Source organism: Vanessa tameamea, chromosome 3 (genome assembly GCF_037043105.1).
Source record: "Vanessa tameamea isolate UH-Manoa-2023 chromosome 3, ilVanTame1 primary haplotype, whole genome shotgun sequence".
Taxonomy (NCBI): domain Eukaryota; kingdom Metazoa; phylum Arthropoda; class Insecta; order Lepidoptera; family Nymphalidae; genus Vanessa; species Vanessa tameamea.
Window position 1 is genome coordinate 3,020,002 of NC_087311.1, and position 15,538 is coordinate 3,035,539.

The following is a 15,538-nucleotide window of genomic DNA, read 5'->3' on the forward strand; positions in this document are numbered from 1 at the left end:
CTTTAGAATCGTGTATAACTTTCTGGCTTACGCCAATGTTTCTCAATTAGTAATGTATGTATATCCTAATTCAAAATAAAGTTAAGTTTCTTCAAGTTGGCTTTCATCAAAACATCGTGTGATAACCACCATGTAATGGATATAATTATGTCACATGTGCATTCAACTAGAATTGGAACAGCGTCGTGGATTAAGCTCCAAATCATTTCAAGGTGGGAGGACATCTTCGCAAAGCAATGACATTTTCTCTAATTTACTTAAATATATTACGTATATTCAATTAGTTACATTGTATATATTATGTCGTAGTGTTTTATAACAACTAAAAGATGAACAGCTTCACATATAATTTAAATTTTCTACCAAAAATCTATACTACTATAGACTGTAGTGTACTAAGTCCCTCATGCCCTCATGCATGTTTGTACTATCGGAGATCGTAAGCATCGAGCGCCGAGCCTATCACATCGTGAAGGATTTACGGACAAAGCTAAATTGTCCGGCAAAAATATACGAGTATTATGATTTTTTAGTTATTTCTGTGCACTAAATATTATAATAATAACTGCATCATCGTTCTAGTGGTCATTGGTCAGTCATGTGGTTATATTTAAATAGTATTTTGGCGGTTTTTATATCAGTTTTTAAGCAAACTTGTTTTAATATGATAGATGGTCTTTAATGCTATTTACGACATATTTTTGGGATTTTTCAAGTGTATAAGCACATATTCATATTTGCTTAGTATGATTTCAATAAATTAATAACACGTAAAACTAATCTTATATGACTGTAAATTATTGAAATCAGTACCAATCGAAAGGAACCGGGTGATTGCTGAAAAAACTAAATTGAAAAGCCGAATGTAGCTACGTGGAACGCTGCGGCAACTTATACTCCACTGTTTAGAAACTGCAGCTGTGGTTTTTCTTACACAAAAATTGATGATCATTCGGTTGAGCTTGAATTTTTTGAAGAGGTCAATCATGTTAAATACGAAGCATTGCTTATCATGCTGCTGCTATTGATTAGGACAATCGGGGGATTTTGCAGCACTGCATTGTCGTATAGTTCTATTCGTCCCTTTTCGAGGGACACACAAAACTTGGGAGTCTAATCATACTAGAAACCGGATTTAGTACATTGTTGCCATACTTTTTACTTTGCCGGGTCATTTGGTGTTCCCCCGGTACTGATGAGACTCATTATATATACATATATCATGTGGTAGTCTTATCGAACTAGATTTAGTCTCGTGGGCTCCCTTATTATGACGTAATAAAAATAATGCATATACAGAATTCTAGGCTCTTCAGCATTACGTAGTGTTAATAATGAAAAGGGAATATTTAAAAAATAAGATAATATAAAATACCGACAACTTTAATTCATTTAATATTTTATTTTCCGTTTTCTTTAAATAAAATTGGGTTTCATGTTGATATGACACTAGACGTAGTCCAAAGACGTTACACTATTTTGAACTAAGTTATCATACCATGTTAGTTTAATTTTATATGCAGTTCTCTGTTTAGTGCTTTAGATTCAAAAGGTACTAAGAGTTTACGACTTGATAAAGGAATGAATTTGAAAACTGACGAAGGTTTTCTTACTCTGACTGTACATGCAATTACTTTGCTTTACTGCATAGTTTAACAAAATACTTCTATAAAAAAAGAAAAATATTTAATACGAATAAATTGTACTGTACTGTAAATGTACACCTCAAATTTACACGATATTTATAAAGTATCGAGACCTAAAATAAAATAATTCAATGTTACCATTCGGAAAGGAAATTAGGAATATAAAAGGATATGGAATCGGTTCACAATTCAATATAAAGTTATAATAACGACTTATGTTTCGACATGCTGGAAGTAGAAATTAAGGAATTATTCCTCTGAGTAATTATAACCAAAAAATCTAATATTATTTAAATACTCGCATTGAAATAAGAAAGATTGTAAATTGCACGGCGGAGCCGGGACGGTTCACTTGTATGCTACATAATATATATAAAAACAGCTACTCATTATTTTAATTCTGATAACCAAAATTAAAGGTAAATTGGTATTAGATAAACTACGTTAATATTTCAACTATTAAAGTAGAATTAAAAGCATTTAGAATAGAAATGTTTGGCTTAAATACTATAAAACTTATTAACTTTTAATACCGAAATGCCTTTTATTAATCGAGTTTTAGCGAATAAAACTAAGGCACAACACTAACTTTTTGGGTAGGAAAGTTCGATAGAAAAGTTACAGTCGTTCGTTCGAGTATATATCTCTAACCGATGCGGACCTTTACTAAGCTGAGGTGTCAAAGGGATAAATAAATTATTCAGTTCTATAAAATAAGGTTCCTTAATAATGGTATTATGGAACCTTAGTTTATATACAACATGATTATGGTTAACGGTTATAGAAAAATGCCGATTTTAACAATTAAAATATTTTTTTAAATTAAAATATAAAGAAAAACACGAATAGAAATACGTTTGAAAATAATAATTAATCAATGTATGTATATTACTGTACAATTACAATTTACCTTTATTTGTATTTTTGTAACTGTGATTTTGATTTTATTTATAAAACTTTACTTATAGTACAAAAACTATCACCTCCATTTTACTACCTTGAGAGGTATATTAAAAAGGAAGCCTCTGTCTGTCTCCGGGACTCAAATAATTTCATCTAAATTTGTTCAGTAGTTGAAGCGTGAAGATGTAACAGACAGTTACTTTCGCATTTACAATATTAGTATAGATTGTAGTTTACAATGTTGGTAGATAAAATTTAGCGCAATTATTCAGCTTCGTATGAATTTGTTAAACTGAATGTTAATAATAATTAATTAATTTCGAAACATACAATAAAGCTGTTATAGTGTAATTAATTATCGTTACACAACAAGAATTATAAGGAAATGAATAACAACGAGATTAAAATAATTAATACAATTAACAAAGTTATAATAATAAAACAAAACATTATTATTTTTGTGATATACTTATGTAGGTGTGAACGAGCAAATCGGCCATTTAATGGAAAGTGGTCACCACCACAATATAAATGTTATTCATAAATAATTAAAAAAGAAAATTGATATAAAAATGTACCTATTAACTTATAAGAATATTTAGTAATTCGTAGCTTTAAGAAGCTTGTAAAAAGAGTCTCAATGGTCCACCCTTCATCGTGACAAAAATTTAAACACTCGATTCAAACTATTCACAATTTTGAGATATGAATAAAAACTTCGGTAAACGCTATGAGTTTATTGCCAAGTATAATAAAATCGTTGCGGTTTCAGAATTTAGTATCAAAAGAAACCTGCCTTCGTAGAACTGAAAAGGAACGCTGTATTGACCGGACACACGACCATAAAAAATGCAAAACTTACAGATTATGAAATAGAAGTACAATTCATGACAAATGTGTAAGTGTTCTGTAAGCATCGTAAACTGGTGACGAACTGATACACACAAAAAAAAAGATTACATCTTTCTTATTTCGTTAGAAGGATTGAAGGAGGGACTTGGTTCTACCTTGAACTATGTTTTTGTTGCGTCACAGACAATACTCTGTGTGTATAGGAAAGGCTTGAATTTCACGCTTTATGACGACATCAGCGCTGTGAGAACGTTATATAAAATTCTTGTACGGCAAAATTGCCAGTTCACGTAATTTTTTTACAGCTCTCAAGCTTGAGTAGGTACTTAATAAAAATTCTACGACGTCGACAGACAATTGGCGTTTTATATTTTGATCGCTATTTGTTTTTGTACGTGCTTCGGTTATTGCTGTTGCTTAACAGAATTAATGATTTCATTTTGTTAAGATAAACGGCCAAAGCATAAACAGTAAATGTTTATGTAGATATAATTACATGATTGTACTGTTATAAAATATTATTCTTTACAGTGTACTTCAAATTTTAAAACGACTGACTGACATACAACGCACAGTCTAGACCAGTTAGAGTAATGGGGTGGAATTTTGCACAGAAATTCCTTATGGAACGTAGGTGCACATTTGCAATGCAATTATGGAAATCGGAGTTTAGGCTTCTGTTAAATAGTTAACAAGAGTTAAAGTTTCTTGAAAAACTATCGCTCAAGAGTATATGACATTTAGGGTAAAAGTTTGTATCACAATTCATCATTTTAGAAAGTTTGTAATTTATAATTCGGTATTTACGCTTCCTTATATAAACCAAAGGCAGATGATTTAGCGTTTTTAACATTTCATCAAGGTCAAATTAGGGATCATAGTTTGGCATTTTTGATGGAATTTTTGATAGTCCATCTATGAGTGTTTAGGCTTCTGTTTATGACTGCCTTAAAAGTGGTTTTGAAAATGTATCATTTAAAAAGGTAAAATTGGATATGTCAGTTTTCAAGAAATTGTCATTCATATATTCATATATTGCTTAGAGCAAATCAGCTTTTTTAATTCTAAGTTCTTCATATTTGAAGAATTATGGAAATTGATCATTATGACTTTGTTAATGAGTAAATAAAAATGATACGAAGTTTTGAAAATTCACCCCTTAAAAGTTTGTTCTTGATTGGTTGAAATTAAGTAAAGAAGTTCGTCATTTGAAATTGGAATTGTAAGAATCTATAGAAAACGCAGCTTAAGCAAAAACTCCAATACTTAAGAAAATTCCATGAGTTTCTTTATAATGTTCCCGATGGGATATCCCACAGAGTACATTTCTTCATCTTCTTCTCAAGCAAATTTGATTATAAAATTGAAGACATTTACGATATTGTTATTGAATCCCCACCGTCCATATACAATGGCGCCGTAAGAAATATTAACATTTTCTTACATCGCCAATGTGCCATCAACCTTGAAAACTAGAATGTTATGACCCTTGTGCTTGTAGTTCACTAGTTTACTGACTCACTCACCCTTCAAACGGGAACATGGCAATATTGAGTACTTACTACTATTTGGTGGTAGAATATTTATTATTTATTTAAAAAATATTTACAATTTATTTAAAGTCTCCTGTCTATTTTTTTGATGCTAAAATTTATAGTAAAATATATTTTTTGTATTACTTTATTCCATCAAAACTTTTGTTTTTTCGTATTTTTTTTTAATATTATATAAATTGTTCAAATAGATCCAAGTCACCTTGTATCATAATTTATTTTTTGGGAAGGTAGGTATAAATTTATACTACTAAAATATAAAATAAACTGCATCGTCAGTCAAACGACTAGTTCAAACGGCTTCAGAATCCGAAATTCTCAAGTTCGAGGTTAAGAACCACGGGATGGGCTGATAAAAAGTTATTACGTTTATCTGTATAGAAGTTCTTAGTAGCAGCTCGGAATTTGGTAGTTTGTTTACACACTCGTTACACGAAAGCACGTAGAGCCCTTAATTCTGCTTGTCAGATTTGCCTAGTATTATGATAGGCATAGAGTGCACTTTTATACTCTTCTTGCAATCATTTCTGCAGAACTCACTAGTATCCCTTTAAGATTACATGATCAACGTCACACTACCATAAGCCTCAACTATTGCTATTTTCAAATTAACCTACTATTATTTTTAGCAAAAGTTCACTAATTTAATTCTAATAAATGTAATGTACACCTACAAATATTAAAAATATATTTTTTACCTTTTTTTAAGAATGTAAAGTCTTGGAACTGAAATCCTAATCTGGAACGAAGAAGCCAGTCTCTTTTTGTTGCGTCGATATTGAATAAATAATTATTGAACATAGAAGATATTATTCACGAAGATTCACCTAGATATAAATATATATTATTTCATATTTTGATTTATTATTTAGAACACTTAAATATTTTAACCCACTTAAACCCTCAGTAAGAAATCCTTAAAAACAGACAAAGTCTCATATAGAACGTTCGAGCAGTGGCGATTTTTCGCTGAAATATGCAAAAAAATCTCGTAAACTGATAAACTTGTGTATAAAGAACACTTCTCTGGGATGTGAATCAGAATTTTAAGAAGCATTTTTATAACCCGAGTCGAATTTATTGTAACTTTTCGTATAGCTTTTTTCATTTGCGAGATCATGTTTATGAAACAGTATATTAGCTTGTTCTGCAGTTAATAAAATATATCGTAACTACTGGCGTATGTACTTTTATAAATATTCGTTGATTTTCAATTACAAATGTAACAGGCTACATTTATCTGTAAGAACCGATATAGCCCAGTTTATAGAACATGTATATAAATCGTAAATCGATTGCGGGCGGAGGCCTTCGTAAGTACCACTGAGTGCCAGAATCTGAATTTGTATTTATAATAGTAATCATCTCGTGCTTGGTTGTAAGAAAAACATCGTAACAAACTCGTGACAAAATCGTGTTTTCACTTAGATGGCTGTATTCTGAGTATCGTTCAGGATATTATCCTCTCAATAAACATAGGTTCTTGGTATTATTAAATCGGCTCCAATCTAAGCTTTGTATTTTGTTGCGACGATAAATATTGATAAGGATTCATAATTAAAAATATATCCGAGAAATATATTGGTATTATAATCAACCTCTTTTTTAATCTAGTATTAGATTATTTTATTGTATTTCTATTTAACCTTGTTTTTGTACACCACATTACATAGGTTAAAAATAAGCCGAAAAAATAAACACAGAAACATGGCTTGCGTAAAGTCCACCATCAAGTTAATTATAAAATATTGTATGAATCAAATATTGCTAAAAGTAATAAAATTACTTATAAGTTTTGTTTAGGCTTACTTAAAACACTGATCCTCGCTTTCTGTCATCAAGATTTGACATTGACATAATGATAATATCAGTTTTTTTAATTTATCTGCTAAACTTCATTTCATAGATAAATCCTTAAAATTATGACTTAATTAATAATGATTTTGAAAAAATTATGCATTCGATTTTCAAAATTAATAACAGTTCATTTTAATTTTGTCGGGATTTTGAAACAAATTTTCAACTTTCGTTAAGAAATATAGGGAGACCTCTAAAGTGAAATTAATTAAAACAATTTATGAACGAACTTTGTTTAAAAGTGCGAAGATTTCATTTTTACCACTAATTTTTATTTAGGCACTTATATTTGAATGATACTTAAGTAAAATTTACAGGTAACAATATTTTAAATGCATCTTACAATGGTATACCAAGTTTATCTAGTTAAGGTAAATGGTGCTTGCTCGGAATTAGAATAGAAATTGGAAAGTCTTAAGCGTCATATAATATTAGAGTAGAGTAGAATATCATAGTCAAAGAAAAACCTAAAAATATTTATTTTACGTAGCTAATAATATAATATTAACAGCCTATAAAATTCCCATTGCTGGGCTAAGGCCTCCTCTACCTATGAGGAGAAGGTTAGGAGCATATTCCATCATGCTGCTACAATGCAGTTTGGTGGATTCACATGTGGCAGAATTTCATACATGCAGGTTTCCTCATGATGTTTTCCTTCACCGCCGAACACGAAATGAATTATAAACACAAATCAAGTACATGAAAATTCAGTGGTGCTTGCCTGGGTTCGAGCCCGCAATCCTCGGTTAAGATGTACGCGTTCTAACCACTGGACCATCTCGGCTCTTAACGTAGATGCATTACACTTACTTATTGTTGTCAAGTAAAAAACCCAACACCGGTTCGGAAAAAAGCTCGTCAGACCTGAGAAGAACTTGCGACTAACTACTACAACGAACTAGCGGGACTTTATTTTACAACTAGTTGTCGCCCGCGGCTTCGCTCGCGTTTTAGGGGTTGGTTGTCATGTGTTAGGCAAAAAAAAGTCCTTCCTTGGAGCTCAAGTTTGCTTCATACCAAATTTAATTAAATTCGGTTCATTGGCTTGGTAGTGAAAGAGCGATAGACAGACAGAGTTACTTTCACATTTATAATGTTAAGTATATAGTATAGATTACCGATCCGACTGGTCCTCTTCAGAAAATTTGCCTGGAAGATGTTGCTTTACTGATACGGCAACTAATGCAATGTTTATAAAATCGTCGTCTGCAAAATATTGGCGATACTTTGTTTTTATCAAGGAATTCGTATATTGTCATGCCTGCATTGTACTAGGGTTTTTTATTAGCAGTTTTAGGTTTTTCAATACAGGATAAATGAAAATGAGTTGCGGCATACAAGGCTTAATTAAATAAATATATTGGAAAAGTGGCAATAATTCTAACAGCATTTCCTTATTGAAATGCATTTCTGATTCTTTGGGCGTAAAATGAACCGGCAATTCTGTCGCCAGTGGAGATTAAAAGACCGGGTTATTATGTGCACACTGTAAAGATAGTACCATACTTATACTAACAATTTATTTGATACCTGTCAGTCTGTCACAATTTTTATATTATTTCAGTTTGTATATTACATGGTAAATTGCCTTTAATATGCTTAATGTTATTTTTAATGTACACTATATAATCAATAAAACGACAAATTATTATTTTGACAATAATAATTATCGAAGTAATAAACGAAATTTATTATCTCTGTTACAAACCGATACCCTAAAAAGTTCATCCAAACGATAAATTAATCAGAGGTTTGATAAAATTAATGTTCATATCCCTTGCGGTGCATCACGGCAAAATTATATGGTCATTGAAAATAGCCGCGCAGCTAATTAAAATAATTACACATTTACATTAAAGCATACGAAGCGCTTCGAACAAAGTTCGAATTATCGAATTTATGTCCGTTTGATTCGAAGCTACCGTCGAGACGGTAAAACTATATCTAAGTGAAACAGGAAACTTTATCAATATTTACTTTTCTGACTAAATTGGACAGCAAAGACAGACTGTAAATTCTGAGTGGAATTAAGCTAAGCGTCTGCAGAAAATGCTACAATGGACTTCGGATATTCGAAAATTGGGGTTTTCAATTCTTTATTATACTGCACGCTGACTGCGGCCTCATATATCGTTTTAGCGATTTGATATTGGCAAAATTTTGCTATCGTATAGCCGCGATAGTTTCTTAAAATCGACAATATTAGATAGAAAATATTAGAAAATAATAGAAAAAAAAAAGTTTTTTTTGTTTTGCAAAATTATGTAGGCTTACGGGCAATTGGGTTTCCTGGTGGTAAGTGGGCACCCCCGTCAAGAACAGACATTAGCAGACATTGGCGTTGTATGAAATATTAAACTTTTCTTACATCGCGAACATGTAACCTTTGTAAATTAACTGTAGGAACTAAGATGTTATTTCCCTTGAACCTATAGTTGCTGAACTATTAGTTAGTATAAGTTTAGATGTTACAATCGATCAGGAGTCTCCTGGTCGGTTTGGGGTAGAGCCATTCTCAAGGGAAAATGGCTGCCTTAGCTAACTGAGCATGACATATTACCTATAATGAACTAGTGTATCAATAAAAGTTCATAAAGTACTGGTTTCTACCCACTGGCTTTACCTGCCTATGAGAGGGTAGATGTCAGGTATACTATGTCCTTTCGGATCGATGAGTAGCTTAGAAGTGAAAGCGTGACTAACAGGCCCAATTACGTCACTATAATATTTGTAAGCTCTCATAATCCGATGGAATAGAAAATCCAGCACGATCAAAAATAGTTCTCAGTAGGATCAAAGGCTTTATGTGCTGAGAAACAGCAGTGTAAACCCTGCCAACGTTAGTCAAGTCAAAAGTCAAAGTCAAAAATCTTTATTCAATATAGAAGTGTTTACACTTGCTTATTGACTGTCAAAAATCTACCACCGGTTCGGAATTTAGCACCTCGGACCTGAGAAGAACCGGCGAAAGAAACTCAGAGGGATATATTGGACAGCTACCTAGAATTTATTATATATTTATCTTTTATTCAGCCTAAGATGGGACGTAAACCCATGACCTGGGGATATGAAGCATTATACACCGATAGATCAACAACGATGCAGCTTCAGAAAATAATACAAACAGCAAGGAATTAATTTATACTAATATTATAATCGTCTATCTGTCTGTTACGCTCTCATGGCTAACCCACTGAACTAAATTTAATGTTGTTTTCTTTTGTTTTGTTTTTGTTTTTATGTCATAGGTTGGCGATAACGATTCTTTACATCGCCAATGCGCCACCAACCTTGGGAATTAAGATGTTATATCTCTTCTGTACACTGGCTCACTCACCCTTCAAACCGGAACACAACAATACTGAATACTCTTCTTTGGCGGTGGAATATCTGATGAGTGGGTGGTACCTACCCAGACGGGCTTGCACAAAGCCAAATACCATGTAAAATGGTATGAAGGTATGAAGCAAGCTTGAACCATAATGAAGGTCTGGTTCATTCATATAAATATAGGCTTAGAATTCTTAAACCTAAAATTTACGACTTCCTCTTACACGCGGCCAAAGCCGCGGGCAAGAAATAGTTAGTTATGTTTAAATATTTCAGACAATATATATACGTACTAGTAAGATTACAACTACTAACTTATACTTAGGTAAATATATGGATAATGTGGTCTAAAGCTATGTTTTAATAAATATTGCATATAACAGTAATGCTCCGTGCCGGGTGCTTATAATGCGTTCCACGTGACTGTATAAGCGTATAAGATTTAGACGTTACGGTCAAATGTGGAGGCGATTTTAGTATAAGGCATGGTACATAAAATAAGCATAGAGAATATTTAAAAGGCTCTCTCTAAGCTTGACTTATAATAAAAATAGGTTTTAAGAATCTCATAGATCACCTATGAGACTACATGATGTTTTAACTTTATTTCACGAGGCAATTTATTATACAGTTGCATAATAAAATACTGGTAAATTGCAATACAACTGTTTGTTTATATATTTTTATAAACCTATAAAACACACACACAGGTGTACTGTCTGTTTATGTGCGTCGGTTTTTCATGAAATAAAGAATTTGTATCAACAATATTTAAGCTATATTATAGTAGTTAAAATATTACTACTATTTCACTACACCGGTAATAAAAAAAAACTATTTAAAATGCGTACCAATTCTAACAGTATGAATATACCAATAGTCATGGCGATCTGTTGAACGGTAAGTTGATTCCCTTTAATAAGTAAATACATATTAAACAATAAATACAAATATAGATATGTATAAAATAATTAAAATATGTTATAAAAGTATGTACATAAGAGTCACTATCGCTTAATAGCTATCTCTTACATACAATCTTTACCTATTGGAGCCTAACAAAGTCAAAATCTTAATAAGCTCAAACAAACAGATACAAGGTCATTTTCATATGTATATATTTATATATAAGTGTAATTTATTGTATTCAAGATACAACTAGACTTATTATGAATAATAAATAATCTCTCCATAAAAATTAATGAGTAATTTCCAAATTGTACGTACGTAGAAGTTTTCTTTCAACACATCTAATACTGTTTATCGTCCTTTGGGAGGTGGGCTGTCACTAAACTTTATTTTTCGGGCGAATGGGCAGCCCAATCAATGAGTGTCGGCTATCAGGAGCACAGCGTAAATATTGACAAACTTTATATTGATGTTGGAGTTCCATTGGAACTTTGGCTAGTCTTGCCATTCTAAGTAACAGAGTACGGCTTTTTATTAGAAATACGGTTTATTTGCAAGAGTATTTCATTACGTTTAAGTTAATGACGCCTTTTCATGACTGAATAACACAATTTGAAGAGACGAGATTTCGCGTTGAGAAATCCAAGAATATAATTAATTATATCAAGTAAATAATAAATAAACACATAGTTGAAATAATATTTCTATTTTTTTTTTACATTTTAAAATTTATACCAAACAATAAATATACAAGTAATTTAAATTTACCATTCTATTATAAAACCCGTAATACTTATTTGAGAGTAATTTTTTGTTGACTTTATACAAGCACGACCCGTCTAGTGCGGTAAAAAATAAAAAAATATATTATACCTAATGATAATAAATCAAAACTTATATAAGAAGGAATTTCCACAACGATTTAACATTCAATTGTTATTAACATAATCGTGGCCAGCGCGTGTATAAAGATTTTAGATTACAACGGGATTAATGTATTGTATAAAGAAAGGGCATAAACGCTAAATTCCACAGCACTGCAGCCTATAAATTACAAGATAATGCTCATTAAATTCGTTCACAGCGTTATGAATACTTGCACTGGTTTGCTTTATCCAGGATCGTAATCAGGAAACTTAATTAACCAGTACAAAGAAGGTTTTATGTTAAAGAAAACGTTTTAACAACAAATTAAGAACAAACATTAGCATACAAGGTATATAGTCCGTTCGTACTCTTGTTTTAAATTAAGAAATAAAACCCATTATTATAGGAAAATGTATTGTATGTAAAATACAATAAATATATTTAATTTTACAATAGAAATAGAAAACCAATGAAATGATGAGAATTAAAACATTAATTATATTAAAACCTTTTCGGGAATCAACTTCCTCGTTTGTCAATTTCACAGACAGATAATTAACAATTTTGAATTATTACAATTTAGTAAGAATAAATGGTATTAAGTCCGCAGAGTCAAATTTTGATTTGATTAATGATTTATTAATGGGCTTTAAATAACTAATTTTAAAGAGTTTTAATCAGTTTTCGAATTAATCGTAGATTTTTTATATAAATATAAAAAAAACTAATTAAAGGAATTCATAATTTTGAATGATTTATGGCGCAAATTTAAGTTCAGTTCTTGTAGTTACTCTGTAATTAACTCAAAATATTAATACTATTTATGAGTATAGTGACCTCAATAAATTGTAAGAGATAAAGAGAAATCGAAAATTAGTTTAAAGTTTAAATATATGAAGCATTTTCTACATTATATTAATTTGAGTGGATTGTTAGAGTTCACTGATCTAGACATTTTACTGACATTTTAAGTGAACACCTCGAGTACTTAGTTTAACGTTTGTGTAGATACCAACTGATTATATTCGGTTAACTTCAAAACTTTTATAGCTTAGATACTTCCCTCAATGACTCTGGTAGAGACTTGGATATGGGATAATAAAATAGAAGTAGCGAGATAATATTTCTATTTTTAGAGATATAGAGATTCTTAGGAACCTTCAAGAAAAGAGCGTACTCTTTCCTGAAAGGCCGGCAACGCACCTGCAAGCCCCCCGGTGTTGCAGATGTCCATGGGCGGTGGTAGTCACTTTCCATCAGGTGAGCCTCCTGCTCGTTTGCCACCTCTAGTATAAAAAAAAAAAAAAATCAGGTGAAATGAATACAAAAAATGAAATAAATAAAAAAATTTACTCTTCAACATATAATTTTAATGCTGACCAAAAATAACTCTTTAAAATATAAATATAAAGTTGAAGTAGTAATTTGTAACGAAATGGACATGAGAAATACTATAGAACATTTTTTTTAAACTTATAACAAGAAGAGAGAATCGAAGAACTAACACTTAAAGGCCAATAATGTTGTTGTGTAACTCGTACGTAAATTTAGCTATAAATTAAATATAAATAAAAAAAAAATATATAAATAAAAAAATATATAGTTGTGAAATTGCAATCTGTTCTCATACACTCGGAGACAATAATCTTCTTAGGAGCGCTCCATTTGTGTTTAAACGCTTCGAGAACACGAAGCTAGAGATGAGTAATATGCCATTGTTTAATTTCATGGGTATAGTATGAGTTTATGACTTTATGAGTTATGTGAAGAAAGGCATTATGGTTTTAAATTTTTAAATTCAGTTTATACAAAATAACTATTATATTGAAACATGTACGTTGGGATTTTCATTGAAGTAAAAGTAAATTAACATTCAGTAATTGTAGCTCTCGTCTTTAGGGATTACGTGTTGGACGATACATGTAGGTAACGGAATTTCATTCGACACATGTAAGGTATTCACCTTCACTGCCGAACACAAAGTTAATAATAAACACAAATAAAACACATGGAAATTCAGTGATCTTTGCCCCGGTTAGAATACCCAATCTTGTTTTAAGATTCATGTGTTCTAGTCACTAGGTTTACTTGGTAACTCATTAATTTTCTTTTAACTTGCATACAGCCAATCTTTAAATTAAATTTAAATCATTTTTTTATTTATCACTGTTGTTACTTTTATTATTCCAAATGACAAATTTAATGTAGGTACTGTGCAATAAGGAATAAATAAAATTATTTGTTTTCCTTCTAGTTGTTTAAGTATATATAAGCTAAGCGTGTAGCTACATACTTTGAAAAAAAAGGTATTATGGTCCATGTACGTAACGCCTGTCAATCATTCGTGTAAGATGATTTACATAATCTATTGGTCACCAACATTGGGAACTAAGATATTATGTCCCTCATGCCTGTAGTTACACTGTCTCACTTACCCTTCAAACCAAAACACCACAATATTAAGTTTGGATGCGGTAGAATATATTTTGAGTGGGCGGTACCTATACGGGCCCATAAGTCCAACTGTTTTTACTATAATAGTTAATAACAGTTGCACTTATTCGAAAATGACTTGACCAATTAACATGATTTAGGCTTTAAGTAATTAAGGTAGGTTCCCAAGATATCCCCCTATATTTTCTTTGATATAAGTAAGTAATGTATTCCACTTAAATATTCAAAATTTCTTATACAATCTGCATATTGTACAATACTGTAAACTTATCAAAATATAAATCTTAAAATAAGAGATTAATATAATTTAGAAAAAAATATTGTCTACGTGTAATACGAACACAATCACGCCTATGTTGTAAAAAAATGTTTTAAATCCGCCATTATACGTGCTAAGAGCTGCTTTAAACGTCCCTCACGCAAACATGAGAAGGCAATGACGGTAACTCTTGCCTGAATTACCCTATTAATGGGTAGTTACGTGGTACCTGGTAATTTTGCGTCTGAGTGGGATCATATGCCTCACGTCCGGACGCGCATATGAAATTTTCAACGTCTTTAAAAGATAGGCATTACGATAGGAATCCGTCTAGTTATAATATTACATATAAAATCTGGTACAAAATTTTGTATTTTCCGGTAAAAGATTTGAAAATCGCATTTTGTTTTACGAGTGAATTGTTCAAAAAATTGGTTTTTATACTTGCACTAAATCTTGTTATATATATTCTGATAAGGTATCTAAAAGTTGGTTTCAAGTTTTCCTTACGAATGTCCAAACTTAACTTAATGTGACAACCAGTTTTAGGGAAATCAAGAAGGATTTTTGCTTATTGGATCCCTACTCAAGTTTATGTAAAAAGAAATTAACTTCTAATTAGTTAATAGATATTGAACTCACCGTCTTGATACCTACTATTTTATCATATAAAATATTTATTTCTATGTCTATGAAGTTAATAAATAATTTTGTGTTATCTACAGTTGTTACTGTTAACCGTACCCTAAAGCTGGGATTAGACCTTCTTTTCTATCGGGAAGAAGGGTGGTGAGGAATTATATTATACCAGTAGAGTCCCACAACGAGGTTTGGTGAATACAGAGTCATGTAACTGTACTTCATTCGAAACAGACAGGTTTCCTCAAAAAGTTTTCCTTCAACGC